Here is a 14189-nt window from a genome sequence, read left to right as displayed (position 1 = left end):
AAATGATTTTTATTCGGAATTAAAGCTCAGAAAATTCAGTCGGAGCCAGAGCGGATGGAGCCGGAAGCTCCCCATGCACACTTCCTGTTAGCAGAGCTCTGTCCATTTCTATAAACAGTGTGTGTGTGTGTAATATATTCTAACTGTAACTGTTCTTATAAAACCTTTAATTATCCAGAATTCCGTGCGTTTTTGAAATAATTATAATGTTTTCATTGAATTTCACCGTCCACAAAAGGACACACACACGCAGAGACTAAATAAAGCCTGTGGTCGGCCGTGTGTAATTGTGCTGTAATAAAACGGGGACATGACGACGTCCAAGGCGATTATTAGCACCCGGACACGTGCGCGTTTAAGACTTTAAGTTTGGAGGGAGTATTATACCGTAGGAGGCGCAGCTGTGTCCATGTTTAAAGAGTGTAAGCGAAAAGATGAGTCACGAACCACAACATCCAGACTTAGGGCTGACTCCACAAATATCACACACGCTCAGAGGAGTGCGCCAGGAAAATCACAACCAGGAAAAACACAACCGGGGCTCAGCCGGGTCAACTTTTCCATTACAGAGAGTTTTACAGAGTGAGAAGAAGTGTCCACGGAGAATCCTCTGCTCCTCCTGATCCTCTACGCCAGGGGTGTTCACACTTTTTCATCATGTGAGCTACTTACAAAATGACCAAGTCAAAATGATCGACCTAATACAAAGTCAAACAAACTGCACTGAAACACTCTGTGGCCCTTTTTTGGACCCTCACCCACAGTTTGAGAACCTCTTCTTTAAGAGAACTTCCTCTGGCACTTTACACAAAACTGTGAAAAAGTGAAGAAAGATTTTTAAACCTGTTTTTTAAAGTTCCAAACTGGAGTTACATTCTTTTCTGGTTTTGCAGTGATATTTACCAGCCTCTGCACGTTTACCAAACCAAACACACATCGTGACAAACACAGATGCATTTGTGCACTTTTGTTAGACAAACTTCAGCCAAATGTGGCAGTAGGTCTGCTCAGTAGATCCGCTCTATGCTGTAGACCTGCTTTGTGTCAACACTGGAACACAAATTTAGACTGGTTTTTGCTTCACGTTTGGTCTTGTTCTTCTAATCAGCCGCACTGTGGGAGGGGCTTGTGTTCGCTGTACGCAGGAAGGAGCGAGAGCGTGAAAAGGTGAGGGGCGGCGTGCTGACGTGAGGCAGGTGGACAGGTAGGATGTTTAGGAAGTTGAACCTGCCCTGTGATGCACGCTGGTACACGAGGGCACACGCTGTCGCAGACGAGCCGTGCATAGGGAGCGTGTGTGTTTGTGATGCGCCGTAGAGTCTCCGCGGGTTTCAAATGAGCGCACAGGCTGCACTGAGACGCCCCACACGCTCCTGCACCCGCTACAAGTTTATTACCAACAGCAGCGGCCGTAATGAAATATGATCACACTTGTTGAGTGTCAGACCTCGAGTGAGAGACAAGACCGAGTCCAAACACGAGTCCGAGACGAGACACGGCGATCTACCCACACGACCTTGGCGATCGACTGGTAGATCACGATCGACATATTGAGCACCCCTGGTCTACGCTGCATCCTCTGACCCCCTGTAATTCTCTGTACCACTTTCCCTCCGCTGTCGACATATTCACTCGCCCTCCTCTGCACTATTGTCCCTCTTCTGCACCACTGTCCCTCCTCTTCTCCTCTCCCCTGTACCACTATCCTGCTTCTGTTCCGCTCTTCTTCCTCTGTACCACTTATTCACTCTCCCTCCTCTGTACCCCACTGCATCTTCTGTATCTGTGTCCCTCCTCTGTTCCATATATTCACTCTTCCTCCTTTGCACCTCTGTCTCTCCTCTGTACCACTCTCCCTCTGTTCCACATATTCACTTTCCCTCCTCTGCACCTTTCTCCCTCCTCTGTACCACTCTTCCTCCTTTGTACCACTCTTCCTCCTCTGCACCTCCCTCCTCTTTACCACTCTTCCTCCTCTGTACCTCTTTTCTTCCTGCTTTGCACTTCTGTCCCTCCTCTTTACCTCTGTAACCCTCTTCCTCCTCTGTACCTCTGTACCACTGTCCCTCTTCTGTACAATTCTTCCTCCTCTCTACCTCTCTCCCTCCTCTGTACCTCTGTTCCTCCTCTGTACCTCCGTCCTTCCTCTGTACCTCTCTTCCTCCTCTCTACCTCTCTCCCTCTTCTGTACTTCTTCTCTTCCTCCTTTGTACCTCTGTCCCTCCTCTGCACGGGGTTAGTCCGTGTGAAATCAGCCGTTTTCAGGGAATCTCCCCTTTGAACCACCTCAGATTTGACTGAAAAAATTCTGAAAAAAAAAAAAATTAAAAATTAAAAATCACCAAATGAAAGAATCTCAAATTTTAGCTCAATCCCTTCAGTCGTTCCTGAGTTATGGCCCGTTGAAATTTTGGGGCCATACTCACTTTTTCTTTCACTTTAAATGTATTTATTTATGTATTTATGTATTGTCTTATTATTATTATTATTGTTATTATTGTTATTATTATTATTATTATTAATAATTTTTTAAATGTTATTTATTTTTTTATTATTATTATTTTTTTTTTTTTACACATTTTCATCTTCCTAGCTCTTTTTTTTTTAATGAAGTTCTGATCTCTCAAACATGCTTATAGTTTAAGCTTTCAGAAAAAGTGAGCATGGCCCCAAAATTTCAACGGGTCATAACTCAGGAACGACTCAAGGGACTGAGCTAAAACGTGAGATACTTTCATTTGGTGATTTTAGAATTTTTTTGTAATTTTTTCAGTTTTTTCCATCCCTCTTCTGTACCTCCGTCCCTCCTGTGCGTCGTACATTCCCTCTCAGGATCGTGGGTAATCGTCTGTACTTTGTGACCCTCAGAGGAACAGAATGAGGAAATAGCTCCGTAAATCCTCGTCTCACAAACTGAAGCTCCTGTGTTTTCATAAAGAGACGTCTGTGTGTCCGGGGGTCACTCGGTCCGTCTGGGAGAAGCACAAGCTCCTCGTACTTTATTACTGCAATTATATTGTATTATAAAGAATAGAGCGGCACGACGGGTTTGCGCTGAGTTTAGTCATGAAATGTAGTTAATCGTATCTGTTTACTCAATTACAGGAGCTTCTGTTGCTTAAAAAATACTGAAAAACAGAACCAACACCAGAAAAGTTACACAGGGCACTTTTAAATGTTTTGTCTTCCTCATAAAGACAGAAGTATTACACATGTACTTCTGTCGTTAATTAAATCTGGAGGTTTCAGATAACACATTTTGAAGCATGATGTATTGCTCAAGTAAATAAACAGTAATACTGAAACTAATTTATGCCACTGACGCAATAACCCTAAAGCAGATTTAAACCAGAAAACTATTCTAAATGTACCGCAGTTTTCGCAATATAGGGGCTCTGGATTATAAGGCGCACATTGTCATTGAATGGTCTATTTTTGAACTTTTTTCACATACAGGCAAGTTTCAGATGACGTCATTGTTATTAAAAGCCCGCGTTGCATGCAGGGAAATATTTTGGTCGGAGGCAAGAAACACGGTAGCGTCAAACACAGTGTAACCTCGCGTATTTCTCCCCGGTAATGGTAAATTCCTGCTGCATTATCGGATGCACAAATAGAAGCACGGAAGAAGGAAAATGTCTTTTTTGTATTCCGAGTGAAAAGAACCGCTAACGGTGAATTAAACGGCTTTGAAACATCCACAGAGCAAACGTAGAAGATCCTAACAAACCGTGGACTCCAACAAGTTCAACAACACATCGAGACTCTTGGAGGTTTTCATCTTTTCTGCTGTGAATGGCCCAGGAGTTTCCACCAAGTCATTGTGGATATCGCCCAAGTGAATATTTGTCCAGGTAGTTGGAGATTCTGACCAGACATTTGGTTTTGTCCACCTTTTGTCAGGGTTGAAAAGGGTGATTTGTCGTCCATCGATGCTTATGACCAATTTCTGGTCAAATGGTCTTGGGTCCTCTGCCTGTTAGAGTGGATAAATAACTGGGATCAATACCCTTTACGTGCTTTCTCGCTCCGTCCGTCATGTTGAATTAGTGTTTCTTGCCGCCGACCAAAATAATTCCCAGCATGTAACGCGCGCTTTTGTCAACAATGAAACTCCCCTATAAACGGCACCGGACTAGAAGGCGCATTGAACGAAACACAACTTAAGTCTACGTTCAGACTGCAGGGCTTAACGCTCAATTCCGATTTTTGAGGTCGTTCACATTTCCAGTTAAATGTCACTTGTATGTGACTCCAGTGTGAACATTAAACAGCCCAAAAGTGTCCCACATGTGCACTGGAGACACCACGACGTCAACCGCAGCGAGCGTCTCTGTGTTTACAGAAGTTGTCCAAACATGGACGCAGCATCAAGCACCTGGAGATTTTAAAGTTCCTCTCGTAATGGAGCCAGAACATGAACAACTTACTTATTTTAAGGAGGAGATTAAGAAGGAGAAGGACGAGGTTTTTGGTCGTGGTGTTTTGTGGTTCAGTCCGTTGAAAGGAACGTGTGGATGTGGAGACGGAGCCAAGAGTGGTGAGTGGTGATGTGCTTCACTTCAGTGACACGGAGTTCATGAACAATTTTCGCCTACTTCAGCACAGAATAGTGATGTTTGTGGCTTGTTGATAACGTGTAGGTGGATGAATGCACTTTGACCGTTCACACTGAAGTCACATGTCAAAAGATCAGATATGTATCGGTTTTACGACCACATATCCAAAAAATCAGATTTGGGTCACTTCAGGTGCAGTCTGAACGCAGCCTTAAGGGCTATTCACACCAAAGCGTCAAAAAAACGCCTTGACGTCTCTATTTGGAGCCTTTGTATTTGAGTTTAGACGCTCGTCACGATTCACCGTGGACGAACGGGAGAAAAATACTTGACACGCGTCCGTTGCCCTGGAAACAAGAACCCGGTCCCGCTCTTTTCCTGAAACCATGTCAGACCAGACTGAGAGACTTTAGTGTTTTTATGACATAAATCATCAGCGGAGGAGATTGACTTGATGACTGGGACGTGTTTATATTTATACTCCACTATTGACACTGGATCAGTCCTGGTTTAGTCCTGGTTTAGTCCTGGTCCAGTTCTGGTGTAGTTCTCGTGATCTTCTCGGTGATTGTGGTGTATATATTTATTCTTTGTTCATGTTTGTGGTTCTTGTTCTGGTTCTGGGGTTTTTCTTCCTGATAATAACGTCGCTGCGTCTCTGGATACTCGTCCCTGATTGGTCGACGCTGTGGGTCTGACGCGAAAAGTTCAGCATTTTCAACTTCTTGAGGCTGACGCCTTGGACGCGCGTCTAGAGCGTCGACGCAAAAACGCTCAAGACTCGCCGTGTCGATGCCAGATTCGTGCCGCGCTGACGCCGAAGACGCGCCGCAAAAACGCAGGATGCTCTAGTCGCGTCCACATCAACTTTACATAGAAACTGGACGCTCTGACGCTTTAGACTTAGATCAGTCAGTCAAACTTTATTCAACGCGTTCACAATAACTCTCAACTTTGTTCAACTGTAACGTGTGGAAAGTCGTTTTTGATGAAATTAAAGGCTTTTAAGTGCGCCCTATAATGCGGAAAATACGGTATAATATTGTCAAAAAATCATGAAGTGGAATCAATAAATAACGGAATGAACCACTTAATGAGTTACAGAAGCTACAGCTCAAATTTCATCATGTAGCCAAAAAATAACACAATATTTCTCAGTTGTACTAAGAAAAAGTATAAAAAATATATTGTTCCATCAAGTCGATCTAGTAATTATCATGACCTAGATTCAGATGAGGCATGTAGGTGTTGGGGCGCCCTCTGCTGTCAGCAACGGGAATAAACGTAAACAATAGATGGGTTTCACGTGACGTCACAGGGCTACGTTTGTCAGCATGCAAAATCAGATGGAGGGCAGGAAGAGAACTGACTGGAGGAAAATGACGATGTGTTGTGCAGTTTACGGCTGTGCCAATTGTTCTAACCAAGAGAAGGAAAAGCGATTTTTTTAGAGTACCGAATATAGTCGTCCACAAAGGTCAGAAGTGGGAAAAGCCGACAGAACAACACCGTAAAAAGTGGATTACAAACCTGTTTGCGATTGGTAGGAGCAGAATTCACTAATGCTCGTGTCTGCAGTGACCACTTCCACAAAGGTTTGTTACAAAGATAAATTGTTTTTTGTGGTTTACCTAAATATAAATGAATCATTTATGACTAACGACGTTTGTTGACATTAAATAGTTCAGATAGAGGTCACTGCCGATACACTGCAGTTTTTCCCATAACGTCTATACACATAAAATAAGAGAAACACTCACCCCGGCGAAGACCAAACCATAATCATCATTTAGGCGTTTTGCACCGAGGTTGAGGACCCATCCACTGACAAAAAAAGTTCTATGCCTCCAAACTTTTGTACTTTGTCTTCATCTGTTGTCTGGTGTAGAACAATGTCTGAAGAGCTAAATAGTCGGTGATCTCCTCTGCCTCGATTGTCGGCAAATCTTTTACTTCGGTTGAAAATTCTCTCATTTTCAATAAGATCAGGGTCAACGCCCAATATATTTGTCGACTAACTGCTCGTACTTTTATCTCGCTCCTGGCTCTAAATCCTGACAATAAGAACTCTTCTCCATATCTGTGTTCTCCAGAGCCGTGTTTGTTTGTTGTGTTTGTCTTCACTTCCTGCCCTCCACCTGAAATTCGCGCATCATCGTGATCACGTGACTGAATCCCTCCTATTATTTCAAAAACTCACTGGATTCTGGATAATTAAAGGTTTTATAAGAACAGTTACAGTTAGAATATATTACACACACACACACACACACACACACACACTGTTTATAGAAATGGACAGAGCTAACCCGCTAACAGGAAGTGTGCATGGGGACGCTTCCGGGTCCATCCACTCTGGCTCCGACTGCGTTTATAAGAGCTTTAATTCCGAATAAAAAAACGTTGAAACGTAAATCCTGACAATAAGAACTCTTCTCCATATTTGTGTTCTCCAGAGCCGTGTTTGTCGTGTTTATCATCACTTCCTGCCGTCCACCTGAAATTCGCGCATCATCGTGATCACGTGACTGAAACCCTCCTATTCGCTCTGTGCACCACAGTATCTGGTTAGTTCGAGTCAGAGGGACCTGCCTGGCCTTTCCCGGTCTGACGTCGTGTAATGAGGTTTGTGCAGAGTCGTGTTAAATCATTAAACCCTGACAGATCGGGCAGCGACGGGAGCTGTGGGCGGACGACAACAACAACACTTTACAAACGGAGAAAACAGAGAGGAGGTCGGGCTTCTGCGGCGACTGCTCCCAAGATGTGGAATCGGCAAATAAGGCTGAACGACTTTTAAGTCCCTCCTAAAAACTCACTTTTTTTCCTTGTTATGTTATTGTTATGTGTTTTCTGATACAGTCGTCCCTCGCCCCTTATGTAACAGATAATACTCCCTACAACTGTACAACAACTCGCCCTTATGTAACAGATAATACTCCCTACATTATATTTTGTTACTTAGCTTTCCATTTTATTTTTTATTTTATTTTTATATTTTATAATTTATTACTCTATTTTTATATTTTATTTATTACTAATATTTCTATTCTATTTTTTTACTTTTATATTTTATTTATTACTTATCTTTCTGTTTTATTTTTAATTTTTATATTTTATAATTTATTACTCTATTTTTATATTTTATTTATCTTTCTATTCTATTTTTTATTTTTTATATTTTATTTATTACTTTCTATTTTATTTTTTACTTTTATATTTTATCATTTATTACAAAATGTTTATATTTTATTTATTACTTATCTCTATTCTCTTTTTTATTTTTATATTTTATTTATTACTTTCTATTTTATTTTAGATTTTTATATTTTTATAATTTATTACTCTATTTTTATATTTTATTTATTACTTATCTTGCTATTTTATTTTTGTTATGTTTAATGTCTTTTTTGACACCTGTCTATTGCTGTTTTTCTTTTTTTTTTTTTTTTTTTTTTGCTATTTATTTAGAATTTATTTATGTTTTTGCTCTTTGTTATTATATTTATTATGATGTGTGAGCTCCTGTGTCCGAATAATTTCCCTTGTGGATCAATAAAGTTTGTCTAAGTCAAATTTTGATTTATGGATTAATGAAATAAGCACAAATGAAGCAAAACTACAACTCCCGGTATGTTTTTAAATAAGAAGACGATGATATTAAAAGCACAAAAAGTCAGTTGTGCAGTATATATTTGTTGTTTAAGGCACAGTTCTCAGATTTCCGTTGGATTTGTGTTGTGTTGTGTGTTTTTGTGCGAGTACCGACCTGTATATGGGCTTATCTCCTTCTGTACTCCGAGTCCCGGGTCCTGCTTTGTCCCTCGTCCAAATGCTCCGACGTCTCACTGGGAGTCACGGCTGAAACAGAAAAAAAAAGACAAAATAAGTCTTGTGGGGGAAAGCGAAATGTCTTTAAAGCTGCATTGCGTAACTTTTCCGGTGTAGGGCTTTTTTTTTTGTCTGGAATGGAACCAGCTCACAGTCAGAATGTTTGTTTTTCGAGGTGTTTTTGAGCCATAAAACCACCTGTAATTGAATAAATGTGAAGTACACTGCGACCCAAATTATTATGCAAGTCAGTTTTTTAATAAAAGTGGTATTAATTCATGCCTGATAGGGCAGTTGATTAACCAAAAGCATAAAATATTTGAAGCATTTACGTATTGAGCAAAAATTTGTTAAAATGTTAATATGCTGTGAACCAAATTATTATGCAGACATATATAAAGGGGAGTATTCTGTGTTCTGTGACCATAAGCACTAAAGACGGGAAAGAAGAAGGACCTCAGTAGTAAGGAGAAGGCTTCTATCGTGACATTTTTGGGAGAGGGGCGACCAACGATTGAAATAGCAAGATTATTGGACTGTGACCATAGGACAATCAAGGCCTTTGTTTCCAATGGTGAAAAAACAAGAAAAAAACGTGAGGAGGCTCCAAGGAGGAAGCTAACAGCTCAAGATTTGTCAGCTTTAAAGAGAGAAATGATCAAACAGCCTTTGAGTTCCAGTGCAAGCATCTTTTCTGCTGTTGGTCCAGGCCACACCCCAAAGACCTCACGGAATCGTGTTCTGAAAACGCTTGGTAAGGTCTAAAAAGCAAAAACAAAGCCTCCACTTAATCAAAAACACAAGGACAAAAGACTGGCATGGTGTAAGAAGTATATGAAATTGGATTTTGGGCAAGTTATCTGGACTGATGAGATGCGTGCCCCTTGATGGTCCGGACGGTTGGGCTAGAGGTTGGATAGCCAAAAGTACCGCTGCTCCACCCAGTTTGAGGCGTCAGCAAGGTGGTGGAGGTGTTATGATATGGGCGGGCATCATAAAAAATGAACTCATTGGCCCTTTCCGGGTTGCAGAAGGAGTGAAAATGGATTCGGCAAATTACTGCAAATTCCTAGGAGAAAATTTCCTTCCGTGGTTGAAGAAGACACCAGCTGCGCAGCGCAAGAAAATGATGTTCATGCAGGATAATGCTCCAAGTCATGCATTCAAGTTTACTGTTGAGTGGCTGGCATCAAAGGGCTACTTACAGGACAAGATAATGGACTGGCCAGCATCCTCACCTGATTTAAACTGCATAAAAAATCTGTGGTTGATCCTGAAAAGAAGGGTTTTTGAAAATGGAAAACAGTTCTCATCAAAGGATAAGCTATTGTAAAGGCTGCAAAAAACATTAAACCTGCTGAAATTGAAAACTTGACATCTTCAATGGTCCTTACTCTGATGCAGAAGAAAGGTGGCTACATCTCCAAGTAAAGAATCATTTAGATATGCTTATTATTTGACAATTTGTGCTCAGGACAGTCTATCTGACAATATAAAATATGTTTGTTAATAAAACAAGATGTTTTACTTTGAAATAAAGATTTGCATAATAATTTGGTTCACCTGAAATTTGAATTGTTATTATATTTTCCATCTAATGTCATTTATGTGGAACATTGTTATGGATAAATTTGCAGAACCAGTACAGCAATGTATTCTGAAAGAAAGGGTGGGCTAACCCCAATAGTTTGTGCAAAGTAATTAAAAACCTAACTTGCATAATAATTCGGGTCGCAGTGTAGAGCTGTTTAAAGTAAAGTCACACTGTGGAACATTCCAGACAGAGCTATGACGTATCCATGGAAACAAGCAGGTGATGGACCCTCCACCAGCACCTGAGCTTGAGTTTGTTCTTTCATTTTTGCATAATCCAACACCTAATACTCTTTTTTTTTTTTTCCATTTTGTACCGTCTCTAATCTAATACGAGTTTGAGCATCAGGAAGTGTGCGTTACCATGCTAGTTTTTTTGTTTGCTATCTTTTTTACCGTCAAGTCAAGTCAAAACTCTGCTCTGGTCGCTTATAAACTCATCGTGGTGAGTTATTAAGAAGCTCTGAGTGCAGAAGGTAAAGAAAGGGAAATCTGTGTGTCGTTCGTTCATTTGGTTTTTCAAGATAAAACTAAAAATAAGAAAAAAAAAAAGATTTTCTTCGTTATTTGTCTCCAAAACCAAAATGGAAAAACAGATGATTCGTTTTATCGTTTTTCGATGTTGTGTTTAAATGAAAGATGGAAAAAACTGATAACGGACGTTTCTCGTTTCTCCCGTGACTGTGACACCGGACTCAACCAGGACTGAACCAGGTCTAAAACAGGACTAAACCAGGACTAAACTGTTTTCAGTCCTGGTCTGGTCTCAGTCCCGGTATGATCTCAGTCTCAGTCCTGGTGTCAGTCCTGGTCTCAATCCAGACCAGGACTGAGACTGGGACTAAACCAGGACTAAACCGGTCTCAGTCCCGGTCTCAGTCCCGGTCTCAGTCCCGGTCTCAGTCCCGGTCTCAGTCCCGGTCTCAGTCCTGGTCTCAATTACAGTCTGGTCCTGGTCCGGTCCCGGCTTCAGTCCTGGTCTCAATCACGATCTGGTCCTGGTCTGGTCCCAGTCTCAGTCCCGGTCTGGTCCCGGTCTCAATCCAGATCAGGACTGAGACTGGGACTATACCAGGACTAAACCGTTTTCAGTCCCGGTCTCAATCACGGACTCAATTACGGTCTGGTCTTGGTCCGGTCCCGGCTTCAGCCCTGGTCTGGTCCCGGCTTCAGTCCGGTCTCAATCATGGTCTCAATCACGGTTTGGTCCTAGTCTGGTGCTGGTCTGGTCCCGGTCTGGTCCCGGTCTGGTCCCAGTCTCAATCCAGACCAGGACTGAGACTGGGACTAAACCAGGACTAAACCAGTTTTCAGTCCCGGTCTCAGTCCCTGTCTTGTCCCGGCCTGGTCTTGGTCCGGTCCCGGCTTCAGCCCTAGTCTCAATCACGGTCTCAATCACGGTCTCAATCACGGTCTCAATTACGGTCTCAATTACGGTCTCAATTACGGTCTCAATTACGGTCTGGTCCTGGTCTGGTCCCGGTCTCAATCCAGATCAGGACTGAGACTGGGACTATACCAGGACTAAACCGTTTTCAGTCTCGGTCTCAATCACGGTCTCAATTACGGTCTGGTCCTGGTCTGATCCTGGCCTCAGTCCCTGTCCTGCACCTGGACCTGGTTTAGTCCTGTTTTAGTCTCGGTTCAGTCCTGGTTCAGTCCATTTTCCATTTTTTCCATTTTTCATTTAAACACAAAATCAAAAACTGAAAAAAAAAAAAAGAATAATTATCTGTTTTTGTTTTTTTTTCATTTTTGGTTTTGGAGACAAATAATGAAGAAAATAGTTTTTTTTTTTCCATTTTCTTATTTTTGGTTTTATTTTAAAAAATAAATAAACGAGTGACACACAGATTAAGAACTCTGGACAACTGCAAACTGTTTTTCACATTTTTTAAAGATCGTAAAAATCAACTAGGGCGCATTTGTTTTTCACATTTTTCTAAGTTTTTATCTCATCATCAGCTGCGAGGACTCGATGTTCAGGCACCAAAGCACGTGCCTAATCTCTATCTTCCTGAGTCGCTGCGTGTTTAGAGAGAGTTCTAAGAATAACTTCCACTTTGGGGTAAAACTGTTCAGCGTTGCCAGATATTTACGGCGTTATCCTTGAAACGATACGGAGCAAAACCGGACGTCAGGCTCAAGGCTTCAGCGGGACGAGTTTACAATACAACTACATTTTCAAGGATTTAATGTAAAAAGACGATGTTGTGTCAAAACTCTGCTCCTGCAAAAATATCGAAATATCAATATATCGTATCGTTTAATGCGATGATACAGTATCGATATTCGGGGCTGCTGTATCGATATATCACCAAGATTATTTTTTGGTTTATTTTACTCAAATTATTTTGTTACAGCGCCCACAGTTTTGCCATTTTCTTAAGAGGAAGAAAGCTCCTTTATGCGACACATTTGACATTTTCACGATTAAAATGTTTGTGTTTCATATGAACTTTGCACAAGATGTGGTTTAACAAAAACTTTTAGTATCACAGCCACGGTTTAAACATTATTTTTTGGTTTATTTTACTAAATAATTTTGTTGCAGCCCTACAGTTTTGTTGGCTTGTTTGGAGGAAGGAAACTTTTTTAAGCAACACATTTGACATTTTTACTATTTTGAGGATTAAAATGGTTGAGTTTCATATGAACTTCGCACAAGAAATGGTTTTGCAAAGTCAGCCATGAGAAAGGCTTTATTTTTTATCGAATCGGTTTGAAATGTATCGTATTGAATCAAAATCTCACTGTATCGAGGTATATATCGTATCGGCAACTTCTTAAAGGTTGTATGGAGGATTTTTTGTTTGTTTCAAATTGTCAGTGAAAGTTTAAAACACCATTACAGAGACGCAGCAGCCTTGTTATTAATTATGATGACCAAAAAAAAAAATAAAAGAAAATCTATCAACTATGTGGACGTGTTGAGGCCAGATAAACATCAGCCAATAGAAAACGAGGCTGCCTCATTTTCTATTGGCTGTCAGGTTGTCAATCAAACTCCCTACGTTTCTAAGGTAACTATGCAGCGGGTCTTAGAGGCTTTTTCTAACTGTGGCTCTCTCGCAGTTCGCATAAAGTTTGTCGCGATGGCGGACGAGAATCCACGACCAGTTCGCCGCAAAAGAAAGTCGGTTTTTGAGGTCGCTGAAAGAAGAGAAGGGGAAAAGGAGTGAAGACAAACTGAGGTGATTCTTGGAGATTCCTTCCAGCGATGGCGCGACTGAAGCGGACGAAGGGTCTAAAAACTGAGGTGTCGGTCTCTATATTATTTCTAGAGGCTGTGGAGGAGGAAGGTGGTGTCACGCATGCACTACATTTGAAAAAGGACTGTCGCTGGATTTCTCTTTCCTTAAAAAATCCTCTATACAACCTTTAATGATACCCAGCCCTAGTCACCACCACTCACTCCCACGCCACGTCCACACCAGACCATGTGGATGAAGTGTCTTGCCAAAGGACACAACTACAGTCTCTGTTAGTTAGTGGCACCTCTCGTCCAAGTCCAAACCGAGTCCAAACCTGCTTCACTTCTGAGATTAAATAAATTTGGGATTGACAGGGAGGTGTGGCCACTTGAGTTACAAATGATACCTGATGCTAACTGTAGGCTCTGCTCTGTCTAAAAACCGACACACACTACAGGATTTTTTGGTCTTAAATGATTTTTACCACAGACACGAGGAGAATCTGATGAGATTTTAAATTTCCTGTTGCAAAAACTGCAGTGGGATCTGTCTGCGGACCACAGGATGTAAAGTTGTGAGCTTGATGGCGTCAGCTGTTTCCTGTCTCCAGTCGCTCTGAGACTCTGAAGTGTCAAAGATCAGACTCTGCACTTCTGGTTTAGACTCAAGTCAAAACTGTGTGATTATTATTTGTGAAATGTGGTGCAAAACTTCAAATTAGAGCTGTCGCAATAACCACAAAAATGAATCACCGCGGTACTAAGAAACCCACCGCGATCACCGCACGTGACCCGACCCAGAGTCCTGCACGGGTCCACGGGGCGCCTGTCCAGACCTGTTAACATTCCACCCGCTACCGCCCGTGCCCAGGACTGAAACAGGACTAACCCAGGACTAAAACAGGACTAAAACAGGACTAAAGTGCAAAGACCATCGGGTGACCGCAGGCGAAAGGGACCGCTGCAGATCCGCACTGCACAGAGGTAAATGCAGCCGTCACCCAATCGCGCTT

The 14189-nt window shown here is 41.7% G+C and overlaps 1 long non-coding RNA gene across 1 annotated transcript in view; it reads right to left on the bottom strand.

Moving 5' to 3' along the window:
• LOC129408333 (uncharacterized) overlaps positions 1-14189 on the bottom strand; it is a 32979-nt gene that overhangs the window by 1175 nt on the left and 17615 nt on the right. The window contains exon 2 of the long non-coding RNA XR_008631888.1: positions 8329-8420. This is a non-coding gene — a long non-coding RNA (uncharacterized LOC129408333). The remainder of the gene's footprint in view (positions 1-8328; positions 8421-14189) is intronic.

Source organism: Boleophthalmus pectinirostris, unplaced genomic scaffold, assembly GCF_026225935.1.
Source record: "Boleophthalmus pectinirostris isolate CB_2022bp ecotype Guang Dong unplaced genomic scaffold, ASM2622593v1 HiC_scaffold_16, whole genome shotgun sequence".
Classification (NCBI taxonomy): domain Eukaryota; kingdom Metazoa; phylum Chordata; class Actinopteri; order Gobiiformes; family Gobiidae; genus Boleophthalmus; species Boleophthalmus pectinirostris.
Note: the sequence above shows the minus strand (reverse complement) of the source record. Positions and strands in the feature narration are given on the sequence as shown.